Source organism: Aegilops tauschii, chromosome 3 (assembly GCF_002575655.3).
Source record: "Aegilops tauschii subsp. strangulata cultivar AL8/78 chromosome 3, Aet v6.0, whole genome shotgun sequence".
Lineage (NCBI taxonomy): Eukaryota > Viridiplantae > Streptophyta > Magnoliopsida > Poales > Poaceae > Aegilops > Aegilops tauschii.
Genome location: NC_053037.3, coordinates 331,633,246 through 331,648,802, shown reverse-complemented (window position 1 = coordinate 331,648,802; position 15,557 = coordinate 331,633,246).

The window sequence follows — 15,557 nt, the reverse complement described above, 5'->3', positions numbered from 1 at the left end:
CGATCTACACCGACTCGTCTACTTTCGCTGCACTCCCGGAGTCGGTAACGATCGTTGATCACAACTCGTTATGCATCTTCATATTGTTCCTGGGTGATCGTAGGGCGATTTTTTTTTGTTTTCTACTACGTTTCCTTACGATGGCATCATGAGCGGTTCTATGAGTAGATGCAGGTTGCAATCTAGATCGCATGTGGATGTGAGGGTGATATTCTTGCTATGCTTCCCTCGAGTGTTGCTTTGGTTCAGTTCATTGATGGCATGGTGTCGCTTTCTACAAGGTTTTGACAATTGCTCGGCTCTGGCAGTCAACGATCTACTAACAGTTCCTTGGGCATCACCATAGTCAAGAATAGTGAACCATCGCGTACGCAAGAGGGCGATGAAGATGGATGGTCTTCTAGGGGGTCACGCGTATTAGACGAAGTTTAGTGTGGGGGGACGAGATTTTAATTAAGTCTCTTCTTTCACACACCCTGAAAGTTAATCTAGCAACAAAAATTATCACTTTATGGTGTGCACGTAGGCAGCTAGGTTTATCCGGAAACCCTAGAAACCACGTAATTAAAATTTGCCAAACCGATTAGAGGACGTCTAACTTGGTTTTGCAGGGTTTGCATATGACGTGGTATAGTCATCGTCATGATAATGAGATTATGTATGAGATGGTTATATGTTGTAATGAAAACTGGCATGTGCGTCACGACATGATGGCTACAGCCACGAGATTTCCACCTTAATGTAAATATCGTAGAGATAGGTTGCAAGTTACGATGGCAAGACGTACACGGAGGACCCCAACGAGGAGAAGGTGTACCAAGGCACGGGACGAGGAGCTATAATTTCGTGCACGGCGGAATTTTAGATTTTGGTGCCACGACAACATTTTTTGAAACGGTCTCCGCAACAACATTTTCTAAGATTGCCGCCACGGCAACGTTTTTGAAACGGTTGCCATGATAACCAAATATTGGTTGTCACGTCAGTTCAACAAAAGATTGAAGACGATCATGGAGAACTCCCAAAGCCTAGGGCTATACCATTTGATGCTATTATGAATTGCCTGAGATGTTTATCCCTTTGTTGTTTGCACCCTTTGATTGCGCAATAGTCAATTATTAGGGTGATCGCTCACAGTAAATATCAAGTTAAAAGGTGCTCTTCCCAGTGTTGCAACCATCTATAACATGTAGTGTTTCGAAGTGCGTCATGTCCACATGAGTACAAATGGGGTGTGAGGTGTAAGATGGGGATGGTCAGACCATATATGTGTAACATCCCAAATTTCCAATTTGGAATGTTATACAATACATCATCATTGCATAGCATATTTTATTGCATTTTGGCAAATCCTCGATAAATCCTAAGCAACTCAAGGACCCTCGGAGAGAGTTGGGGATTTTCCCGATTTTTCATATATGATTTTCATCAAATAATAAAACGAGGATTTTGGTTTTAATTATTTTTCTCTCCGGAAAATATTTCACATTAAAATAAATGAGAGGAGAAAATATGACTTCTCCAAAACAATTGAAATATTAGAGGAAAAATATTAAAATCATATATTGGAATTTATTCGGATTTTATTTGCAATTTTAATTGCATTAAAAAATGCACGTTTTCAAAACTGCATTTTGGGTCAAAACAATGTTCACCTTGTTCTAATTATTTTTATTAGACGGGGAAAATTTGTTTTATCATTTTTGAATTTTTATTTATTTTTTTGCGATTTTTTTAGATTGGGCGGAATATTTTAAAAAAACAAACAAACAAACCCGCGCCCGACCGGGCCGAGGCCCAGTCGAGCCAGCCGGCCCACCTCCCCCGTCTCCCTCGCGCGCACGCAGCGCCGCCGCCCGAGTCCGTGGCGAGCACGGCCGCCGCCGCCGCCTTGCCCCTCCTCCAAGGCAGCAGCCCCCCCTCTCTTAAATACCGCCGCCGCCCCCCCCCCCTTCACCCCGTCCCCGCCCCAAGCCGACCCCGCCGGAGCCCGCCGCCACGCTCGCCGTACGCCGCCGCCGGAGCCCGCCCCTCGCCGCCCAAGCCCCGCCCGAGCCCCGCCGCCCCAAGCCGCCCTCGCCGAGCCCCGCCGGAGCCCCGCCGACCCCGCCGGAGCCCCGTCCCGACGAGGTACCGATCCGCCGCCGCTTGCCGGTTTTAAAAAAAAAAACCGTTCGTTTTTTATAAACCCTAGATTGGTTTATTTTTTCGGTTTTATTATTTAGTGAACGTTCACCGACCCGTTCGTTTTAACGAACGTGTTCGTCGGATTTTCGTTGTTAACGATCGTTCGTTCGTTTAACCGTTCGTCAGTTTTCTTTTTCGTCGGATTTTTCCGTGATTATTCCAGATCTCGATTTCTGATCGGATCTTCGTTTTCGTTTAACTTTTCGCTCGTTTATCGGAATCAGGCGATTCAAGCGCCTAGAGTTTCGTCTCGAAATTCTCTTTCCGTTTAACCTACTCAAACAAGTTTTTGCTACTGTAAAATTTGACCTAGATCCAGATTAGTAAACGAAGCTTGTTTCTTTTGCCATTTGATCTTCGTTGCTTCGTTCGATTTGATTCTTTTTGCACACCGGAGTTCTTAAGTTGAACTTTCTGGTTGGATCTTTTATTCGAGTTTTACCTATGCATTAGATGAGTACTTATTGTTTGCTTGTTTGTTTGCGATAGAGTACCCGGAGTGCGCCGCTTGTTACTTCGAATCTCTAGGTTTCACGGATCATCAGCAAGGCAAGTAACACTCTGATCATACTTTTCCATACCCAGTTTTTATTGCATTAGATCAATCCTCAAACATTGCATGGTTAGGATCTAATTAAACTGTGGGTATTGGGAAGTAGTTGAGGTAGTACCTATTACCTGTTTTATTTATCAAACCCTTGGGAGTTACTTCTACGTTTGCTTATATTGCTATGCTCGTAGACGTGGATTGGGTTTGAGAGATATTCATGACAGATGTGAGATTGTTAATTAATGGTTTACTTAAGGTGGCAACTAAAACTCACATCTGGGTGGATTGAGGCACCTGGGGAACCCAGTGCTGCCTGTATTTTTGGATATCCCGGGGTACCCGTGTGATCATCCTATGGACCGCCACCCAGGCTCAAAGGGATCATGAGATTATTCATGCTAGAAACTTCCGTGTGCAGCCACAAGCTATTATGGGCTCTAGCATAGTTGAATAAGTTGTGTGAGCTCTTGAAGAGGTAGACTAGCAGATGTAGGGGATGTAGGTGGTACGGTCTACCCGGAGTAGAGAGTTAACGCTTCTGAAAGACTGTGTCTCGGTCATCCGTTTCTCAAACATCATGCAGTGCGAGAATCAAGCGGAGGCGATCGAGTCTTGTGGGGAAAAGTGCACAAACCTCTGCAGAGTGTAGAAACTAATCATGGTTAGCCGTGTCCCCGGTTATGGACAACTTGAGTATCTAGTACCTGGATTATCATGTGAATCTCATCACCATGTTACTTTAACTAATTTTGTTGGGTTAATGATGACACTTAATTGGGATTGAGTTGGAGGTACCTTCTCAATGTTTAACAACCACCATGATAGTTAAATAAAATTTATTCCTTTGCAGTAGGGAAAAATTGGCTTTCCGCAAAACTGTAACCATAGAGTTTTCCACCAGCCATATATGCATGTAGTATAGCATTATTATGTTCATTACTTTCTCTATGTGTTACATTGCCAGCATATTCCATGTGTTGACCCGTTTTCGGGCTGCAACATTTTATGTTGCAGACTTTTCAGACGACGAGTAAGGTGCCTTAGGTCGTGGTCTTATACTCAGTGATGCCGTTGGAGTTGATGGACTCACTTATCTTCGAAGCCTTCCGCTGTTATCGTTTTTAGATGGCCTTAAGCCATATTTATCATACTTATTCTCTTTTGAGATATTCGATGTAATAAGTGTGTGATTGCTACTCTGTTATAAATCCTCCATTTGTACTGTGCGTGTCAGCATTACTGATCCAGGGATGACACTGGTGCACAGCAGCACAGACTGTTTGAGGTCTGGTCGCTACAAAGGTGGTATCAGAGCACACGCTGACTGCAGGACACGACCACTAAGCTTAAACCCTAGAACACTTCTCTCTTCTCATTTCTGACCCCTCTCCACTTTCTACTCTTTTAGGAATGGTGGATGCAAGGAGCAAGTTCATGCAACCAGATGAAGATACGCCTTTTGGACGACACTTGAAGGAAGTCACTAAGTACTTGAACATAGGAATACCAAGCATCACCGGAACCTACAACGCCACATTACCTGAAGAGGAGAGCTGGAAGATTCATGTTCAAGTTCCAGGAAGGACGTTTGTGCCAGTTACTGAACCCATAAGATTGGCTTTTGAAGCACCAACCTGGAGTTTAGGGAAGAGCATGGCAGCTCACATCGCTATGGGACGCATTGGAGAAGTCTACCACCGGGAGCTTAAGGATACTATTTATCATATTTGTGGACGCCGAGACGAGCAATGGGAGATGATCAGAACCAAGAAGGATGGATCAATTGCAGCTTTCATCCAGGAGCAAAACCAACACATTCGTCGCCAGGAGAACCAGATGTGCTCAGACAAGATAGAGCTGAAGAAGGCGTTGACGAAGATCAAGGAGCTCGAGGAAGAACTCAAGGCTACACGCGAGGATTATCTGGAGGAAATCGTCGCACTAGTAGGGAAGAATGACGACCTGGAGAAGAAGATTGGAGTATTCATGGGAAATCCAGTGCCAAAAGCAGAAGATGATGAATGCGCTTGCCCGGATAACTACATCATCATCGACGACACCGACTCGGACCCCGGTGAAGATGACTTTGTTGATGAAGCTGGAGCAGATATCATGGAGTCTTCAACTGATCAGAATTTCTAGTAGACCACCATATCAGTAGTAGTTTTTCCCCATTTAATAGTATAGTTCAAGCACTTTGTAACGCTAGATAGATCGATTGTATGCCTTGTTTGAATTGATTGAGTGATATTGATTGCATTTGTCTCATGAGCATATGGGTAGTGTTTTCCCTCTAGACCTCATTCTATTCTTAACTCTCATCTTTTCAAACCCATCAAATGCCTCCGAGACGCGACACCGGATTTGTTTTCCCACCGGAGATCACCCAGTTGATTCAGCAACAGAATGCCCTGATGCAAGTGTTGGTACAGAACCAAGGCAACAACAACAACAACAACAACCCACCACCACCACCTGTTGATCACTTAGCCCGTTTCTTGAGGCTAAATCCGCCGGTGTTTTCCAGCAGCACCGAGCCGATTGTTGCAGATGATTGGCTCCGCAAAGTTGGAAGGGAGTTGGCCACTGCAGGATGCACAGATGCGGAAAGAGTGCGTTTTGCCGCACATCAGCTTGATGGACCCGCAGCATCATGGTGGGAGAATTACACAGCCACACACCCTATTGACACTGTCACATGGGACCAGTTTCAGCAAGCTTTCCGTACATCCCATGTTTCAGCAGGAGCTATGGCTATGAAGAAGCGAGAGTTTCGCAACCTACGCCAAGGAGGACGCACCGTAGGCCAGTATGTGGAGGATTTCAGTAAGTTAGCACGTTATGCACCAGATGACGTTGCTACAGATGCAGCCAAGCAGGAGAAGTTTATGGAAGGACTGAATGATGAGCTGAGCATGCAGCTAATGGTAGCAACCTTCAACAACTACCAGGAGTTGGTAGATAGAGCACTCATGATTGAAGGGAAGCAACAGCAGATTGAGAACCGTAAGAGGAAGTATGGACAAGGGAAGTATAATTCTGGAGCTCAGCAGAAGCCACGTTTTGCCCCGAAACCAGGAGGACAGTTTCAGCATACCCATGGACGAGGTAGTTCGCACAACCATAATGGCTCCAAGAATGGTAATGGGAATGGAGGAAGCAACGGACAGAACCGCACCAACCCATCTACCCCAGCCAAGAGGGATCTAAGTCACATTAATTGCTTCAAGTGCCAAAAGACTGGACACTATGCAAATGATTGTCCTGAAGCCCAGAATGGAAATGGCAATGGAAGCTCTGGGAAGAAGCCGAACCCTTTCAACGAAGGACATGTGAACCACGTGAGCGTGGAAGAGGTTGAAGCACAGCCTGATGCAGTAATAGGTAAGTTTATGGTTGAGTCATTTACTGCACTCGTTCTTTTTGATACTGGCACATCGCATTCATACATATCAAGGGGATTTGTGGATAAGTATAAACTGCCAACCCAAGCCCTTAGGTCACCCATGTTAGTAACCTCGCCAGGAGCAGAATATATGGCTAGTTTATGGTGTGAACGGTTACCATTAAGGATTGGTAACTACCTGTTTCCCTCAGACCTAATAATATTGGAATCGCAAGTATTGGATGTGATATTAGGCATGGATTGGTTATCAAAGTATGGAGGGAACATCGATTGTGCCAGTAAGTCGATTATGCTTACCACCCCAGAAGGAAGAAGGATTGAGTATGTATCACGGCATGTGCCGAAGAGGATTCAAGTAAATTACTTATCAGGAGTTGTACAGGAGGAGGTACCAGTGGTGAAGGATTACCCGGATGTATTTCCAGAGGAGTTGCCAGGCATGCCACCGGATAGAGACATTGAGTTCTTGATTGAACTTTTGCCAGGCACAGGGCCAATATCTAAGAGACCGTACAGGATGCCCGCAAAAGATTTGGAGGAAATTAAGAAGCAGATTAAGGAGTTATTGGATAAAGGCTATATTCGCCCAAGTTCGTCACCTTGGGGATCACCAGTACTTCTAGTGGAGAAGAAAGATGGATCGTTGAGGATGGTTGTTGATTACCGTGGATTGAATGAAGTGACCATCAAAAAAAGTACCCACTGCCAATGATCAATGATTTGTTTGACCGCCTACAAGGAGCTAAAGTATTTTCCAAGATCGATCTACGATCAGGATACCATCAGTTAAAAATTCGAGAGCAGGATATACCTAAGACGGCTTTTACCACCAGGTATGGGCTATATGAGTATACCGTTATGTCATTCGGTCTGACTAACGCACCTGCCTATTTCATGAACCTGATGAACAAAGTGTTTATGGAGTTTTTGGATAAGTTCGTCGTGGTGTTCATTGACGACATTTTAGTCTATTCCAAGAATGAAGAAGAGCATAAAGAGCATTTGCGTTTGGTACTTGAGAAGCTCAGAGAACACCAGTTATACGCCAAGTTCAGCAAATGTGAATTTTGGCTGAAGGAAGTTGGATTCCTCGGACATGTTATATCCGGAGAAGGAATAGCAGTAGACCCCGCCAAAGTTGACACGGTAACAAGTTGGGAATCACCCACGTCAGTTGGAGAGATCCGGAGCTTTCTTGGACTTGCAGGATACTACCGGAGGTTTATTGAGAATTTCTCAAAGATTGCAAAGCCCATGACTGAGCTGTTAAAGAAGGACACCAAGTTCAATTGGACTGAGGAATGTGAAGCTAGTTTCCAAGAGTTGAAGAAACGATTGGTTCCATCACCAGTGTTGATTCTGCCAGATCAACGCAAGGATTATGAAGTTTATTGCGACGCTTCTCGTCGAGGACTTGGAGCAGTGCTTATGCAGGAAGGAAGAGTTGTTTCATATGCTTCACGGCAACTTAAACCCCATGAGAAGAATTATGCCACGCATGATTTGGAATTAGCAGCCGTAGTGCATGCGTTGAAGACATGGAGACATTTTCTCATCGGAAACCATTGTGAGGTGTACACGGATCACAAGAGTTTGAAGTACATTTTCACGCAGAAGGAGTTAAACCTTAGACAGAGGAGATGGTTGGAGCTTATTAAGGACTATGATATGAGATTGCATTATCACCCAGGGAAGGCTAACGTAGTAGCAGATGCGTTGAGCCGCAAGAGCCATGTCAACACCCTCACGACAGGAGAGTTACCTCAGGAGTTAGCCGAGGACCTTCGCGAGCTATGTTTGGAGATAGTCCCAAGAGGCTATTTAGCGACATTGGAGGTTCAGTCTACCTTGATGGAAAAGATCAGAGAAGCTCAGAAGACAGACAAGGAGATTGATGAGATAAAGGAAAAGATGAGCAAAGGAAAAGCCAAGGGATTTCGTGAGGATGAGCACGATACCTTATGGTTTGAGGACCGCGTTTACGTGCCCAAAGATCCGGAGATCAGGAAGTTGATTTTGCAAGAGGCCCATGATTCACCGTACTCGATTCACCCAGGAAATACCAAGATGTATTTGGATTTGAAGAATACTTTTTGGTGGACCGGAATGAAGAAGGATATTGCGGAGTATGTAGCAGTTTGTGATGTATGTCAGAGAGTGAAGGCAGAACATCAGAAGCCGGCAGGATTGCTACAACCATTGCCAATACCCAAATGGAAGTGGGATAAAATAGGCATGGATTTTATCACGGGATTGCCCATGACTCGTTCAGGCTATGACTCAATATGGGTTGTAGTCGACCGTTTGACGAAAGTAGCTCATTTCATTCCAGTGAAGACCACTTACACCAGTGCTAAGTTGGCAAAGATATACATGACCAGGATCGTATGTTTGCATGGAGTTCTGAGGACCATTGTATCAGATAGAGGAACCCAGTTTACCTCGAAGTTTTGGAAGCAGTTACATGAAACATTGGGAACCAGGCTAGAATTCAGTACAGCCTTTCACCCACAGACAGATGGACAGACCGAGAGAGTCAATCAGATTTTGGAGGACATGTTGAGAGCTTGTGCGCTAGATTATGGATCTAGTTGGAACGATAATTTGCCATATGCAGAGTTTTCTTACAACAACAGTTATCAAACCAGTTTGAAGATGGCCCCTTTCGAAGCTTTGTACGGAAGGAGGTGTAGAACACCGTTGTTATGGGACGAAGTTGGAGACCGTCAGTTGTTTGGACCAGATTTGATTAAGGAGTCTGAACAGAAAGTGAGGTTGATTCGCGATAGGCTCAAGGTAGCCCAGTCCAGGCAGAAGAGTTATGCGGATTCTAAACGTAAGGAGACAGTTCACGAAGTCGGAGACAGAGTTTAGCTTCGAGTATCACCACTTCGAGGAGTGAAGCGCTTTGGAGTTAAGGGAAAGCTAGCGCCCCGTTTTATTGGACCATACAGAGTTTTGGAACGTATGGGAGAAGTTGCCTACAAGCTGGAATTGCCTGAGGGATTGTCAGGAGTTCATGATGTATTTCACGTTTCCCAGTTGAAGAAGTGCCACACAGAGATGGCTGAGATACCATTGAGAGATACAGTGCCAATGGAAGCGATTCAGCTGGAAAGTGATTTGACCTATGAGGAGAAACCAGTTAAGATTCTTGAGAATGCCAGCCGAGTTACCCGCAGTAAGGTTATCAAGTTTTGCAAAGTCCAGTGGAGTCACCATACGGAAGATGAAGCCACCTGGGAGCGAGAGGAAGATCTACGAAAGGACCACTCCCACCTATTTTCTAGCCAACCCGAATCTTGAGGGCGAGATTCATCTTAAGGGGGGTAGGTTTGTAACATCCCAAATTTCCAATTTGGAATGTTATACAATAGATCATCATTGCATAGCATATTTTATTGCATTTTGGCAAATCCTCGATAAATCCTAAGCAACTCAAGGACCCTCGGAGAGAGTTGGGGATTTTCCCGATTTTTCATATTTGATTTTCATCAAATAATAAAACGAGGATTTTGGTTTTAATTATTTTTCTCTCCAGAAAATATTTCACATTAAAATAAATGAGAGGAGAAAATATGACTTCTCGAAAACAATTGAAATATTGGAGGAAAAATATTAAAATCATATATTGGAATATTCGGATTTTATTTGCAATTTTAATTGCATTAAAAAATTGCACGTTTTCAAAACTGCATTTTGGGTCAAAAAATGTTCACCTTGTTCTAATTATTTTTATTAGACGGGCAAAATTTGTTTTATCATTTTTGGATTTTTATTTATTTTTCTGCGATTTTTTTTAGATTCGGCGGAATATTTAAAAAAAATCCGCGCCCGACCGGGCCGAGGCCCAGTCGAGCCAGCCGGCCCACCTCCCCCGTCTCCCTCGCGCGCACGCAGCGCCGCCACCCGAGTCCGTGGCGAGCACGGCCGCCGCCGCCTTGCCCCTCCTCCAAGGCAGCAACCCCCCCTCTCCTTAATACCGCCGCCGCCCCCCCTTCACCCCGTCCCCGCCCCAAGCCGACCCCGCCGGAGCCCGCAGTGCCGCCGCCCGAGCCCGCCGCCCCGCTCGCCGTACGCCGCCGCCGGAGCCCGCCCCTCGCCGCCCCTCGCCGCCCGAGCCCCACCGCCCCAAGCCGCCCTCGCCGAGCCCCGCCGAAGCCCCGCCGACCCCGCCGGAGCCCCGTCCCGACGAGGTACCGATCCGCCGCCGCTTGCCCGTTTTCAAAAAAAAAACCGTTCGTTTTTTTCTAAACCCTAAATCGGTTTATTTTTTCGGTTTTATTATTTAGTGAACGTTCACCGACCCGTTCGTTTTAACGAACGTGTTCGTCGGATTTTCGTTGTTAACGAACGTTCGTTCGTTTAACCGTTCGTCAGTTTTCTTTTTCGTCGGATTTTTCCGCGATTATTCCAGATCTCGATTTCTGATCGGATCTTCGTTTTCGTTTAACTTTTCGCTCGTTTATCGGAATCAGGCGATTCAAGCGCCTAGAGTTTCGTCTCGAAATTCTCTTTCCGTTTAACCTACTCAAACAAGTTTTTGCTACTGTAAAATTTGACCTAGATCCAGATTAGTAAACGAAGCTTGTTTCTTTTGCCATTTGATCTTCGTTGCTTCGTTCGATTTGATTCTTTTTGCACACCGGAGTTCTTAAGTTGAACTTTCTGGTTGGATCTTTTATTCGAGTTTTACCTATGCATTAGATGAGTACTTATTGTTTGCTTGTTTGTTTGCGATAGAGTACCCGGAGTGCGCCGCTTGTTACTTCGAATCTCTAGGTTTCACGGATCATCAGCAAGGCAAGTAACACTTTGATCATACTTTTCCATACCCAGTTTTTATTGCATTAGATCAATCCTCAAACATTGCATGGTTAGGATCTAATTAAACTGTGGGTATTGGGAAGTAGTTGAGGTAGTACCTATTACCTGTTTTATTTATCAAACCCTTGGGAGTTACTTCTACGTTTGCTTATATTGCTATGCTCGTAGACGTGGATTGGGTTTGAGAGATATTCATGACAGATGTGAGATTGTTAATTAATGGTTTACTTAAGGTGGCAACTAAAACTCACATCTGGGTGGATTGAGGCACCTGGGGAACCCAGTGCTGCCTGTATTTTTGGATATCCCGGGGTACCCGTGTGATCATCCTATGGACCGCCACCCAGGCTCAAAGGGATCATGAGATTATTCATGCTAGAAACTTCCGTGTGCAGCCACAAGCTATTATGGGCTCTAGCATAGTTGAATAAGTTGTGTGAGCTCTTGAAGAGGTAGACTAGCAGATGTAGGGGATGTAGGTGGTACGGTCTACCCGGAGTAGAGAGTTAACGCTTCTGAAAGACTGTGTCTCGGTCATCCGTTTCTCAAACATCATGCAGTGCGAGAATCAAGCGGAGGCGATCGAGTCTTGTGGGGAAAAGTGCACAAACCTCTGCAGAGTGTAGAAACTAATCATGGTTAGCCGTGTCCCCGGTTATGGACAACTTGAGTATCTAGTACCTGGATTATCATGTGAATCTCATCACCATGTTACTTTAACTAATTTTGTTGGGTTAATGATGACACTTAATTGGGATTGAGTTGGAGGTACCTTCTCAATGTTTAACAACCACCATGATAGTTAAATAAAATTTATTCCTTTGCAGTAGGGAAAAATTGGCTTTCCGCAAAACTGTAACCATAGAGTTTTCCACCAGCCATATATGCATGTAGTATAGCATTATTATGTTTATTACTTTCTCTATGTGTTACATTGCCAGCATATTCCATGTGCTGACCCGTTTTCGGGCTGCAACATTTTATGTTGCAGACTTTTCAGACGACGAGTAAGGTGCCTTAGGTCGTGGTCTTATACTCAGTGATGCCGTTGGAGTTGATGGACTCACTTATCTTCGAAGCCTTCCGCTGTTATCGTTTTTAGATGGCCTTAAGCCATATTTATCATACTTATTCTCTTTTGAGATATTCGATGTAATAAGTGTGTGATTGCTACTCTGTTATAAATCCTCCATTTGTACTGTGCGTGTCAGCATTACTGATCCAGGGATGACACTGGTGCACAGCAGCACAGACTGTTTGAGGTCTGGTCGCTACAAAGGTGGTATCAGAGCACACGCTGACTGCAGGACACGACCACTAAGCTTAAACCCTAGAACACTTCTCTCTTCTCATTTCTGACCCCTCTCCACTTTCTACTCTTTTAGGAATGGTGGATGCAAGGAGCAAGTTCATGCAACCAGATGAAGATACGCCTTTTGGACGACACTTGAAGGAAGTCACTAAGTACTTGAACATAGGAATACCAAGCATCACCGGAACCTACAACGCCACATTACCTGAAGAGGAGAGCTGGAAGATTCATGTTCAAGTTCCAGGAAGGACGTTTGTGCCAGTTACTGAACCCATAAGATTGGCTTTTGAAGCACCAACCTGGAGTTTAGGGAAGAGCAAGGCAGCTCACATCGCTATGGGACGCATTGGAGAAGTCTACCACCGGGAGCTTAAGGATACTATTTATCATATTTGTGGACGCCGAGACGAGCAATGGGAGATGATCAGAACCAAGAAGGATGGATCAATTGCAGCTTTCATCCAGGAGCAAAACCAACACATTCGTCGCCAGGAGAACCAGATGTGCTCAGACAAGATAGAGCTGAAGAAGGCGTTGACGAAGATCAAGGAGCTCGAGGAAGAACTCAAGGCTACACGCGAGGATTATCTGGAGGAAATCGTCGCACTAGTAGGGAAGAATGACGACCTGGAGAAGAAGATTGGAGTATTCATGGGAAATCCAGTGCCAAAAGCAGAAGATGATGAATGCGCTTGCCCGGATAACTACATCATCATCGACGACACCGACTCGGACCCCGGTGAAGATGACTTTGTTGATGAAGCTGGAGCAGATATCATGGAGTCTTCAACTGATCAGAATTTCTAGTAGACCACCATATCAGTAGTAGTTTTTCCCCATTTAATAGTATAGTTCAAGCACTTTGTAACGCTAGATAGATCGATTGTATGCCTTGTTTGAATTGATTGAGTGATATTGATTGCATTTGTCTCATGAGCATATGGGTAGTGTTTTCCCTCTAGACCTCATTCTATTCTTAACTCTCATCTTTTCAAACCCATCAAATGCCTCCGAGACGCGACACCGGATTTGTTTTCCCACCGGAGATCACCCAGTTGATTCAGCAACAGAATGCCCTGATGCAAGTGTTGGTACAGAACCAAGGCAACAACAACAACAACAACCCACCACCACCACCTGTTGATCACTTAGCCCGTTTCTTGAGGCTAAATCCGCCGGTGTTTTCCAGCAGCACCGAGCCGATTGTTGCAGATGATTGGCTCCGCAAAGTTGGAAGGGAGTTGGCCACTGCAGGATGCACAGATGCGGAAAGAGTGCGTTTTGCCGCACATCAGCTTGATGGACCCGCAGCATCATGGTGGGAGAATTACACAGCCACACACCCTATTGACACTGTCACATGGGACCAGTTTCAGCAAGCTTTCCGTACATCCCATGTTTCAGCAGGAGCTATGGCTATGAAGAAGCGAGAGTTTCGCAACCTACGCCAAGGAGGACGCACCGTAGGCCAGTATGTGGAGGATTTCAGTAAGTTAGCACGTTATGCACCAGATGACGTTGCTACAGATGCAGCCAAGCAGGAGAAGTTTATGGAAGGACTGAATGATGAGCTGAGCATGCAGCTAATGGTAGCAACCTTCAACAACTACCAGGAGTTGGTAGATAGAGCACTCATGATTGAAGGGAAGCAACAGCAGATTGAGAACCGTAAGAGGAAGTATGGACAAGGGAAGTATAATTCTGGAGCTCAGCAGAAGCCACGTTTTGCCCCGAAACCAGGAGGACAGTTTCAGCATACCCATGGACGAGGTAGTTCGCACAACCATAATGGCTCCAAGAATGGTAATGGGAATGGAGGAAGCAACGGACAGAACCGCACCAACCCATCTACCCCAGCCAAGAGGGATCTAAGTCACATTAATTGCTTCAAGTGCCAAAAGACTGGACACTATGCAAATGATTGTCCTGAAGCCCAGAATGGAAATGGCAATGGAAGCTCTGGGAAGAAGCCGAACCCTTTCAACGAAGGACATGTGAACCACGTGAGCGTGGAAGAGGTTGAAGCACAGCCTGATGCAGTAATAGGTAAGTTTATGGTTGAGTCATTTACTGCACTCGTTCTTTTTGATACTGGCGCATCGCATTCATACATATCAAGGGGATTTGTGGATAAGTATAAACTGCCAACCCAAGCCCTTAGGTCACCCATGTTAGTAACCTCGCCAGGAGCAGAATATATGGCTAGTTTATGGTGTGAACGGTTACCATTAAGGATTGGTAACTACCTGTTTCCCTCAGACCTAATAATATTGGAATCGCAAGTATTGGATGTGATATTAGGCATGGATTGGTTATCAAAGTATGGAGGGAACATCGATTGTGCCAGTAAGTCGATTATGCTTACCACCCCAGAAGGAAGAAGGATTGAGTATGTATCACGGCATGTGCCGAAGAGGATTCAAGTAAATTACTTATCAGGAGTTGTACAGGAGGAGGTACCAGTGGTGAAGGATTACCCGAATGTATTTCCAGAGGAGTTGCCAGGCATGCCACCGGATAGAGACATTGAGTTCTTGATTGAACTTTTGCCAGGCACAGGGCCAATATCTAAGAGACCGTACAGGATGCCCGCAAAAGATTTGGAGGAAATTAAGAAGCAGATTAAGGAGTTATTGGATAAAGGCTATATTCGCCCAAGTTCGTCACCTTGGGGATCACCAGTACTTCTAGTGGAGAAGAAAGATGGATCGTTGAGGATGGTTGTTGATTACCGTGGATTGAATGAAGTGACCATCAAAAAAAGTACCCACTGCCAATGATCAATGATTTGTTTGACCGCCTACAAGGAGCTAAAGTATTTTCCAAGATCGATCTACGATCAGGATACCATCAGTTAAAAATTCGAGAGCAGGATATACCTAAGACGGCTTTTACCACCAGGTATGGGCTATATGAGTATACCGTTATGTCATTCGGTCTGACTAACGCACCTGCCTATTTCATGAACCTGATGAACAAAGTGTTTATGGAGTTTTTGGATAAGTTCGTCGTGGTGTTCATTGACGACATTTTAGTCTATTCCAAGAATGAAGAAGAGCATAAAGAGCATTTGCGTTTGGTACTTGAGAAGCTCAGAGAACACCAGTTATACGCCAAGTTCAGCAAATGTGAATTTTGGCTGAAGGAAGTTGGATTCCTCGGACATGTTATATCCGGAGAAGGAATAGCAGTAGACCCCGCCAAAGTTGACACGGTAACAAGTTGGGAATCACCCACGTCAGTTGGAGAGATCCGGAGCTTTCTTGGACTTGCAG